At 35.8% G+C, this 12,293-nt stretch overlaps 1 pseudogene; it reads left to right on the top strand.

The window, feature by feature from the left end:
• Positions 1 to 10,490: 10,490 nt before the first annotated feature.
• LOC141462258 (uncharacterized) lies at positions 10,491 to 11,209 on the top strand (annotated as a pseudogene).
• The last annotated feature ends 1,084 nt before the right edge of the window (positions 11,210 to 12,293 follow it).

The raw sequence follows: 12,293 nt of genomic DNA, 5'->3' as shown, positions 1-12,293 counted from the left end.
AGGCTCAGTCCTTGGTCCCACACTTTTTAACATTTTCATAAATGACATAACAAAACTTAAATTTAGACCAAAATGCTCGTTATACGCTGACGACACTGCACTTTTTCTGTCGTCTTTTAGAGTGGATACAATAGCCAGGCATCTTTCTATTGCACTTGGAAAAAGTTTTAAATATTTTAATAAGTGGAGAATAAAACCCAATGAAGTGAAAACTGAAATAATTTTGTTTACACGTAGGAGGCCCCAAGTCATAAATTTTGTAAAAGTTAATGGTGTTGATCTCCCTTGGAAAAGAGAGGTCAGGTACCTTGGTGTTGTGTTGGACTCAAAGCTGACGTTTACAAAACACATCAATTCAATTTGCAACAAATCGCTTGGTATTTTGTGTAGCTTATTTCCTCTGTTCAATAAAACTTCAAACTTGAATTTTGTAAATAAAAAGTTAATTTACTACCTGTATATTCGGTCTGTATTGCTATATGCGGCCCCAGTCTGGTCTAATACTTGCCCCACAAACTATAAAAAATTACAACGCGTGCAGAATAAATGTTTGAGATTGATTGGGTCCTACCCTCGCTGGACACCAATCGACTACATGCATGCCACACTTGATGTGGCCAGTGTCTCTACGCAGGTGTACCTTCTTTCAGAAAAATTTGTCAGCTTGTGTGAAGCCAGCACACACTTGTATGTATCCAATATAGTTAATTACGATCTAACATCTCTTGCATACAAAAAATACAAACATAAGAGACTAAAACATATTTTGTTTTAGTACTGTTTATTTGTAGTTAAGGTTTTTTTTTCTTCTTTTTTCCTTAGTATTTAATATTAATTTTTCTTACTTTGTGTTATTTTAAGCTCTGTTGAGTGTATATAGGCACTATCGCCTGAAACTTCTTTATTTCTGTAAATATGTACATTTTATAATTTGATTTGATTTGAAAAATATAAATATATATAAAAAAAAAAAAAAAAAAAAGTACAATTTAGGAACATCTTTACATTGTCGGTTAAACTTCATTCTTTGATTAAACAGATGGGCACAATACTTTACCAAATGGTCAAATATTAATTAAAAAATAAGAGTTAATTAATTATACATATTTATAAATATACAGTCAATTTATACAGCTTCAATTTATGTTTTATTTAATTTTTTTTCTAATTTTTCCCCATTTTTATAAAAGATTTCTCTTACTATTAGGTTTTCTGATAACATTCCCTTGTGAACAGTGTCTTCATGCATCCTTGCACACGATATTAAAAAAAAAATCCATTGTACTTTTGCAACAATTGATATCATTTAGGTAAAATTTTACTGCATTAAGTTTTCATTAATATTTTTTACATTTTATTCACGTCTCAGACCCTTATGCTGGCCAAATTTTATCAATAAAATATTTTTGCTCAGTGAAGAGTAGCACCCATTTAATTTAAATTGATTGTAGTAGGAGTTATTGAATGCCTAAAGCAAAGGTTTTTCATGAGACCCTATTCTATTAAACAATTGAAAAATTCATCACGTTTTTATGAAAATTCAACATCACCAACATACATTGACAAAATCATTGTTATTATTACTTTTACATTAGATTCAAGTACAATTTAGGAACTTCTTTACATTGTCGGTTAAACTTCATCCTTTGATTAAACAGATGGGCACAATACTTAACCAAATGGTCATATATTAATTAAAAAATAAGAGTTAATTAATTATACATATTTATAATTATACAGTCAATTTATACAGCTTCCTTTAATTCTTTCCTCATCTGATTATACACAAGATTTTTTTTTTAATTTGCTTTTTAGTGCAACAGTCTGCGTAGGAAGTTGACCTTCAGAGTATTGGTTCTCCAAGCATTTCTGGACAGAGCTTTTTTTTCTCCATTTCCTGCTTTCCAGCTTTCTGAGGTACTCCAATTCCTCAGTCTACCTCCGCAGGCTTGTGACAACTTCCCCCCGCTACTGACTGTAGTTTGGCCACGGTGCACAGGCACAGGAGAGTTAAGGACTCCCTGAAGTAGAACTTTCCTTAGAGGCTGAGGGTTTTTCATTGATTTTCCCTCATCACTTACTTGTATACCATAGTAACAATTTATGTAATTAGCTGGAGGTATAGTATTTATACTGGAACTCCTTATGTACATAAGTAACATATATACCTTCAATTGTTAAATAAAGTTTATTCTATTCTATTCAGTCTAGCTCCTTCTAGGTCTGCCTATTTTCCGTCTACTCACCAGTCAGTCCTTCCACAGCTTTTTAACTCATCAGTAAAATGGAAGACAACGTATATTTTTAGATGAGGCCATTACTATTACTTTTACTGATTATTTGATTATCAAAATTTTAAACAAGTAATCAATTAAAGGACTTCATATATTTATAATTTAGAAATCAATTTTTATTAAAAATAGATAGTAAACAATTCCTATTCAATTCTAAAATTTCTTTTAACTCCGTGATTCAGATTATAACTGTGATAGACCAACAAAGTTTATCTTTTTTTATCTCAATTTGAGTGTTATGTGAGTATAATGTAATGATTATTCAAAATAAAGAGCGTAGTAAAGATAAAAAAAGAATAATTTGGAACAGAGTTAAGGTGCCTGTTTATTGACATTTATTAAGCCTTAATAAAATACATTTCTATATTAGCAGAAAATATTTTATTGATAAAATTTGGCCAGCATAAGGGTCTGAGACGTGAAATAAAATGTAAAAAATATTAATGAAAACTTAATGCAGTAAAATTTTACTTAAATGATATCAATTGTTGCAAAAGTACAATGGATTTTTTTTTTAATATCGTGTGCAAGGATGCATGAAGACACTGTTCACAAGGGAATGTTATCAGAAAACCTAATAGTAAGAGAAATCTTTTATAAAAATGGGGAAAAATTAGAAAAAAAATTAAATAAAACATAAATTGAAGCTGTATAAATTGACTGTATAATTATAAATATGTATAATTAATTAACTCTTATTTTTTAATTAATATTTGACCATTTGGTGAAGTATTGTGCCCATCTGTTTAATCAAAGGATGAAGTTTAACCGACAATGTAAAGAAGTTCTTAAATTGTACTTGAATCTAATGTAAAAGTAATAATAATAATGATTTTGTCAATGTATGTTGGTGATGGTGAATTTTCTTAAAATCGTGATGAATTTTTCAATTGTTTAATAGAATAGGGTCTCATGAAAAACCTTTGCTTTAAGCATTCAATAACTCCTACTACAATCAATTTAAATTAAATGGGTGCTACTCTTCACTGAGCAAAAATATTTTATTGATAAAATTTGGCCAGCATAAGGGTCTGAGACATGAAATAAAATGTAAAAAATATTAATGAAAACTTAATGCAGTAAAATTTTACTTAAATGATATCAATTGTTGCAAAAGTACAATGGATTCTTTTTTTAATATCGTGTGCAAGGATGCATGAAGACTCTGTTCACAAGGGAATGTTATCAGAAAACCTAATAGTAAGAGAAATCTTTTATAAAAATGGGGAAAAATTAGAAAAAAAATTAAATAAAACATAAATTTGTTCAAAACGTTTCTAAATTGCTCTAATTATTACGAGCTGTAATAGGAATGAAATGATGGGTACTTGCTGATTTGTGTACCTTTTGTCGTTTAATCAACCCTTATCCTTAACATTTTAAACTGTAAGTTTTTGTTAGAGATATAAATATATAAATAAAAAAATAGAGTTGTCTTCTGGCATTGGTTGTGTGAACATCGCTCTGTTCTTTTTTTCAAGTTTTTGGTGGTTATTGATAGCAGATCGATTTGAAATTTGGCAGGCTAGTAGTGATACAATATAGTGAAATTGTTAAAAAAATTCATTCTGATTATGAATTGGCGTTTTCTCCTGCGGTTACGAGTGCAGGCTTCGGAAGGGCAAGTGGTGGTTCAGTAATGGGCGTAAAAAAAGAATTGATTCAACGTAATTTCTGTAAATTTGTGAGTTTGTCTAATCATACGCTGATTGAGGTTAATAATAGATTAAATAATGTTTTTTATATTGTTCCGGTTTACTTAAACTGTAACTGCTCGCTTGAAGACTTTCAGTCACTGTATGATTTAATTAATAAGCACTACACTTTTCAATACTTACTGATAGGCGATTTTAATGGGAGGGTTGCTAATTTACAAGTCATCCCAGACTATTTAACTGTAGATACTGTTTATATGTAAAAAGGTAATCTAAAGATGAAAGTCTTAATTCTCATGGTAAGCAATTACTTTCATTTTTTGCTGATTTCGATTTAATCATATTAAATGGACGGACTAAAGGTGATTATTATGGAGAATATAGTTTTATTGGTGCCCAAGGGTCTGCAGTAACAGATTTTTGTGCTGTATCCGCCGACATTTTACCTCATTTGTCCGACTTTGAAGTCTGCCAACAACACTTCGCAGACCATTTACCTATAGTGTTAAGGTTGTTATTAAGTATTAATATTAAAGAAGATATACCTTTATTGCCAGAATTGAAATGGTGTATTAAACATACAGATAAATTTAAGAAAGAAAAAGAAACGGCCTTACAGTGTTACGAGTCTAAAGATTGTCATGTGTTAGAATTAGAGAATCTCACTGAAATGATTGTTAATTTTGCTTATAAAAATAAGTTAGAGTATCCACAGAAAAATAATTACAAACATAGCTGGAACGACGCGCAGTGTTCTTGGGCGCGTGAATATCTGTTTAGTTTACTAAAAATGTATCGGAGAACAAATTCTACCACGATAAAAACATTGTACATGAAGGCAAGAAATAATTATAAGCATATGTGTATTTTGAAGAAGAAGCAATATACGGAAAACGCTATTTCAAAATTAAATAAAGTTCCTGATGCTAAAGATTTTTGGAATTTAGTTCGCTTTTTCAATTTTAAAAATTTTAAAACTAATTCTTGTATCCAGGCAAAAGATTGGGTAGTTCATTTTAAAACTTTATTGAATCCTCCATTAAATGCCTCTCGGATAAATTACGCTGAGCCATTAATTGAAAATGATATCCTGGATGCTCCCTTTCTGGAATCGGAACTACTTGCTGTACTTAAAAGAGCAAAGGCCTCAGGGTCTGACCGCATCCCTTTTGAATTTTTTAAACATGCTCCTCAGGATTTTATAAAAAAATTAGTTACTGTGTTTAATAAAATTTTGGAAGCTGGAAGTGTTCTAAACAGGTTCAAAGACTCTATAATATTCCCTATTCATAAAAAAAGGTTGCACTAATGAAACATCAAATTACAGAGGAATATCGTTCTGCAACACTGTCAGTAAATTATTCACTGGTCTGTTGCTGGCCCGACTTGAACTCCTGTTCATAATAAACGTAATATACTGGGCGAGTTTCAGGCGGGGTTTCGGAAGACATACTCAACTGTGGACAATATATTCATTCTAATGAGCATTATTAAGATTGTGCTGAGTCATAAGCGGCAGAAGCTGTTTGCGTTCTTTATTGATCTCTCGGCGGCGTTTGATCGCATAGATCGCTTTGCTCTTTTTTATAAGTTGTCCCAATTGGGTGTATCGTCCAAAATCACAAGTATTCTGAAAAGTTACTACACGGATACTAGTGCGACAGTCTAGTGTCGTGGGGGAGTTTATGAAAACTTTCAGACAGGCTTGGGAGTTAAACAGGGCTGTCTGCTTAGTCCCCTCCTATTTTCCTTCTTTATAAACGATTTGCCAGACTGTATGAAAGGTGGCATCACTATACAAGGCACCAAGATCAATATGCTCGCGTACGCAGACGATATTGTTATTTTCTCCACGGACCGATTGGAACTCCAGGCCATGATACGATCGTTCGAGAATTATTGTCAAACGTGGAATTTGGTGGTTAACTTGAGTAAGTCGCAGATGGTGCTTTTAGGAATGAAGGCAAACCAGGTAGCAATGAACAGTTGGTACTTTGAAAATCAGAAAATAAAAGTGTCTAACTCGTACAAATATTTAGGTATGACTTTGACTTCCAACTTGTCATTAAACGCTCACTTTAAGGAAAGAATTGTGTATGAATAAAACACTGGTTCAATAGAAAAAAAATGAAATGAGTTGTTTACTCTGCAATAAAACATGACACACTGTGCTTCAGCCACAACCGTCCTGTTGGTAGCGCTGGTGTCGACGTGCCGATCATCTCTTTATTATGTATCAAAATATACAAATCAAAAATGTATACACAAATCAAAATACAATTCAATAGAGCCCGATGCACACATATATTTATGTCTTAACATCCACCTCCCCTTGAAAGGCGAAAGTCTTTAAAAACAAAAAATACAAATAATTTTCAAATTTTCATTGCTCTTCATTCAATGACATCATTCCTCCTCTTGCTCAGAAAGTGGAAGTGGATAGAGTTTATTCACGGTTCTTGTAAACTGTTTATTGGAGCTTGTCTTAACTGTAGCTACACGTACGACGCCATCCGAGCCAGTGTGTATCTGAACTACTCTTGCTAAAATCCATTGTTGTGGTTGTAAAGCAGGATTGTCTAAGAGAACAACGTCTCCTACTTGCACGTTCTTGTGTCGGTCTTTCCATTTGTATCTTTGCTGCAGCTGCATTAAAAATTCCGTTTTCCATCTTCTCCAGAGATGCTGGACGACAGATTGAACCATTTGCCAACGTTTGAGCCTGTTGACTGGTGTACTTGTGTGATCCGTTTCTGACGGCATTGCAAGCGAGTCACCAACTAGGAAGTGTGAAGGGGTTAGTGGGGAAAGGTCTTCAGGACAGGAAGAAAGATAAGTTAATGGGCGAGAATACTGTGTATAACTCTTCGAAATTTAATATTGAATTGCCTATAACTCTTTTAAGATGGTACTTAACACTTTTAACTCCTGCTTCCCAAATTCCTCCAAAATGCGGCGGTCGGGCGGGTATAAATTTCCATTCTATACCTTCTGAAGCCAATAAATCAGGAACTGATTGATTTATTTCTTTATTATTAAATAACTTGTTTAGTTCTTTAGCAGCACCCACGAAGTTGGTGGCATTGTCCGAATATATTCTAGTACTTACGCCTCTCCTAGACATAAATCTCCTTAAGGCAGCAAGGAAAGCATTCGTTGTGATATCGCTAACGACCTCTAAATGTATCGCACGAGTCGCAAAACATACAAAAACACAAATATAAGCCTTAGTTGTTTTAGTGGATTTTCGAACACCTGATTTGATAATAATAGGTCCAGCAAAATCTAGTCCGGTAATTGAGAATGGTCTGGATACACTAACTCTGTCTTTAGGTAAATGACCCATGATAGCCGGTTTATTTTTCGGTTCAGCCTTAAAACAGATGACACATTCTCTACAGATTTGTTTTGCCATTATTTTGCCTTCAATTGGCCAATACATTTGTCTAATGGCTGTTACTAAACTTTGAGGTCCTGCATGTAAATAAATAATATGAAAATATCTAAATATTAATTTTGTAACATGATGTGCGTATGACAGTATAATAGCATTAACTTGATTTGCAGGGAGTGATGCATTTCTTAAACGTCCTCCTACTCTTAAGATACTGTTTCTATCCAGAAAGGGATTTAAATTATGAATTTTACTTTTTTTATTTAATTGATTTCCCTTTTCTAATGTCTTGATTTCAATGTAAAACACTTCTGCTTGTACTAATTGATATATTTTAAATTTTGCATTGTTATATTCACTTGTAGTTAAAAAATCGCATCTTCGATTTTCCTTTTCCACTTGAAGAGAATTTATGAACCTCAAAATATAAGCTACGATTCTGACTAATTTAACCCATGAAGAATAACGAAAAAGTAGTTCAAAGGTCTGCTTCTCACTGCAAGCGTTTATCAACGAATATTTAATTGGTTTTGATTCTGGAATTTTCTCTATATTCTCATTGGTTTTACTTGGTGGCCAATCTTTTTCATTTAATGATAACCAGTAGGGTCCATTAAACCACATAGAAAGGTTCATAAAGTGTCTAACATCTACTCCTCTAGAAGCAACATCACTAGGATTGTCTTCGCTTCGCACATGTTTCCAACTCCGAATTAAGGTATTTTCTTGAATGAATGTTACCCTGTTGCCTATATATTGTAACGAAGTTGACCTGGGAGAAAAGAAAGGCCTAGATTGTTCTAGGGGTTGAGCGACCAAAGTCGGTAACAGGCCACCACTGTGTAGACAAAAGGGCCGGTCTCTACTTGAACTGGAAACGAAAGGCCTAGATTGTTCTAGGGGTTAAACGATCAAAGTCGGTAACAGGCCACCACTGTGTAGACAAAAGGGCCGGTTTTTACCTGAACTGAAAGGAAAGACATCAAAGATTTATTTAAATTAACTAGTGGCAGGCATTAGTTTTGTTGTTAAAGTTTTTAGTAAAAGGACAAAAACTTTACAATATGTTTTCCACTGATATGGATTTCCTTTTAACCGGGCTAAAACTATGGATGAATCAGTACAAAATCTACATGCTCTGCAGTTGACATTAAGTGCGACCTTCAACATTAGCCGTGTTAACAGTTGAGCATCATTCAGTTCTAGTTCAGGTAAAGTTCTTTTCTTTAATGGAGCGACTCTGGCCTTGGCACATAACAGATGAACAGTAATACTTGTCTCTGAAAATGAACGCAAATAAATACTTGCCGCATAAGCATTTTCACTTGCATCGCAAAATCCGCGTATAATTCTATTTTATACACGACGTGGAAGTTGAAATTCTTCAATTGCACTGAACTGATTAAAAAACTTAAACCATTTGACTGCTAATTGATATGGAAGTTGATCGTCCCATTTTAAATTATTCATCCAAAGCTGCTGAATAAATATTTTTCTTTTTATGACAACAGGTGTTAAAAAGCCTAATGGATCGAATATCTTGGACAACGCTGATAATATGGTTCGTCTTGAAATTACAAAGGAGTGTTGAAAAGGTTGTATTTTAGTAGATAGGATTTGGCGGTTCTGGCACACCTAAAATACAAAATGACGGCCATCCCCTCCTTCTTCTGACTTTAGAGAATGGACGGAGCCACTACACTTACATTAAAGATTTTAATAGATTAGTGGTCCGACAAATTACTGCTCATGAACAAAGGGTACACGTTTGTAAGCGATGCTTTACCCATTTCAACTTAGATGGTGAAAGCATCGCTGAGCGGGTGAGGGAACATATGGAGTATTGTGGAGTAAATAGACCGACCCGGATTGTATTGCCAGAATGTAACGACGATGGGACCCCTCCTAAAATATCTTTCACAAAAATACAAAACCAAATGAGGGTTCCCTTCGCCGTTTATGCTGATTTTGAGGCAATTTTAAAAAAAATGGATACAAACGGAAACAATGTGGGCTGGTCGTACACAACTCCCTACCAGAGCCACCTTCCTATGAGTTTCTGCACTTATGTAAAAGTTGCAGAAGACATATGCCACTGCCTTCCTGCCGATTTTCCTGCGGAACCTTACATCTATACGGGTGAAGATTCCGCAGAGAAATTTATGGCTTACATAAAGGCGGTGGCCGAGAAGGTGGCTCTGGTATACTCCATTAAGCGGCCAATGCTACCCCTGACACCATCTCAGCTGGAAGACTTTAAACGGTCCCCAAAATGTCACCTCTGTAATCTTCCCTTCAACAACACCGATCCTAAAGTGGCGGATCACGATCACATCACTGGTGTGTATCGTGGTCCTGCTCACAATTCCTGCAATATCCTCTACCGCACTCCTCGTTTCCTTCCCGTCTTCCTCCACTATCTGAGCGGCTATGACGCCCACTTTATTGTTCGCCAGTTGGGGTATGACTCAAGTCGCATTGACGTCATCCCCAACAGCGAAGAGAAATACATTTCATTTAGCAAGCAAGTGGGCGCTCTAACCGCCAGATTTGTGGACACCTACCGTTTCATGTCTTCTAGCTTAGATAGGTTGTTCAAGAATTTGCCCAACAATAAATTTATAGACACGGGCAAATTCTTCCCCGCCGACAAGATGGATCTGTTCGTAAGAAAAGGAGTGTACCCCTATGACTACACAGATTCGTTCGAGAAACTTCGGGAGACGGTTCTACCTCCTTACAGCACCCTTAATGAATGCCACATCTCGGACGAAGACTATCAGCATGCCCAGTCAGTTTGGGAGGCCTTTGAAATTAGAACCCTAGGGGGGTACAGCGAACTCTACCTTAAAGTAGACGTAATGCTCTTATGTGACAACTTTGAAAATTTCAGAGATGTTTGCATAAGAGCATATTCGCTGGAACCTGCCTGGTATTTCACGGCCCCAGGACTGGCTTGGGATGCCATGCTGAAGTGTACAGGGGTTAGATCTACTCACTGATTGTGACCAGCTCCTGATGGTTGAGCGGGGTATTAGGGGTGGCATTTGCCAATGCAGTCTTCGCTATGGTAAAGCTGACAATCCTTATCTGTACCCAGATCGAGATCCCCATAAGGAATCTAGCTACATTGCCTACCTAGATGCAAATAATTTGTACGGGTGGGCAATGTCAAATCCGCTTCCTTACAGGGGTTTCGAATGGGTATCAGATCCGGATACACTAGACTGGGGCAATATGCAGGAAGATGGTCCCTTCGGGTATATTGTCGAAGCCGATGTTGAGTATCCGGCCGAGTTGCACGAACTGCACAACGATTTCCCCCTTCGCCCCGGAGAATAGGGTGCCTCCGGGACAGGTTAATAAGAAATTGTTGGCTCCATTGACCAACAGGGAGAAATACGTTGTTCACTTCGTCAACTTGAGGCAGGCTATGGGTTTAGGTCTGCGGTTGGTACGCGTACATAGAGCGCTGCGATTCAGGCAGTCCCGTTGGCTTCGTCCCTACATCGACCTCAACACCCAAATGAGACAACAGGCGACCAACGACTTTGACAAAGACTTCTACAAACTAATGAACAACGCAGTATTTGGCAAATTACGTACGAAAACGAACAAAAATAGAACTGGTAACTGACGAACGTAGAATACAGAAACTGATAGCGAAACCTACTTTTAAAGACAGGACGATCTACTCAGAGACGCTGACTGCTGTACATCTGGACTTTGAACAGATCACGATGAACAAACCAATCTATGTTGGGATGGCCATTCTTGATCTGTCCAAAGTCCGGATGTATGACTTTCACTACGCTACAATGCTGACAAAATATGGACCTGACAAACTAAAACTTTTATACACAGACACTGACAGCCTCATGTACTTAGTAAAGACTAAAGACTTTTACGAGGACATAACTACAATGATGGACGAATTTGACACCAGTGACTACCCTGACGGACATCCATGTAAGAGCAACAGAAATAAGAAGGTGTTGGGGAAGTTCAAGGATGAAGCCAGTGGAGAGCCAGTAGATCTGAATTCGTGGGCCTCCGCGCAAAGATGTATGCAGTACGCATCCGCGGCCTAGAGAAGAAGCGGGCGAAAGGGATAAAGAAGGCAGCCGTAGATAAAAAAATCACCTTTGATGATTATATGGCTGCCCTGTTCGAGGGAAAAGAGTTTACAACAACGTTTAGAACAATAATTTCTAAAGAACATAAACTCTTTTCCGTCGAACAGAGAAAAGTATCCCTTTCGCCCCACGACGACAAACGCCATCTAGTCGATCGTGTACATACTCTCGCCCATGGCCACTTTACCATAGCGGACTTGCCTGTGTAAAGTTGTGGATTTTTTTTTGTAAATATATATATTTCATGTACTATGTACACGGTTACCTTGTTTAGAGTAGGTCTTTTTTTTTTGTTCTAGTCAATCTTTTATTTATTAATTTTTTTAAACGTTTTTTGTAAATATTTTTTTCCATATATTATTAGTATTTAGTAATAAGTTTTTTTTAATTAATAGTTTATTAAAATAAAAAAAAATAAAAAAATTAATAAATAAAAAAAAAGTTGGTGGGTATTAGTTTTAAGTTATTTTATTTTATGTGAATAGGATGTGTGAATGTTGGTGGCGGGTGTGTGAATGTAGATAGATTTCCTGTGCCATGTACATAGCTTAGTTATATATATATACAGAAGCGAGAGAGCGTTCCTTATTAGTTCCCATCATGCGCTTGATAAAGCAACATCACACCCTCTCCGTGCAAAACCTTGACGACAGGGCCTCTTCCAAGAAATGTTCCAAACACGGTCCGCTTTTCCCAGATTCCATTAGATGTTTAATATGTGGGCCGTCCAATTGTGGGAAAACTAACCTAATGTTGAGCTTAATATACGATCTAAAGGGGTTGAGATATGAAAATATATATTTGTTTGCAAAGT

The sequence above is a fragment of the Rhodnius prolixus genome, unplaced genomic scaffold (genome assembly GCF_049639745.1).
Source record: "Rhodnius prolixus isolate KJV_2025 unplaced genomic scaffold, Rpr scaffold_24, whole genome shotgun sequence".
NCBI classification, from domain to species: domain Eukaryota; kingdom Metazoa; phylum Arthropoda; class Insecta; order Hemiptera; family Reduviidae; genus Rhodnius; species Rhodnius prolixus.
This window is presented reverse-complemented; position numbering and strand designations above follow the sequence as displayed.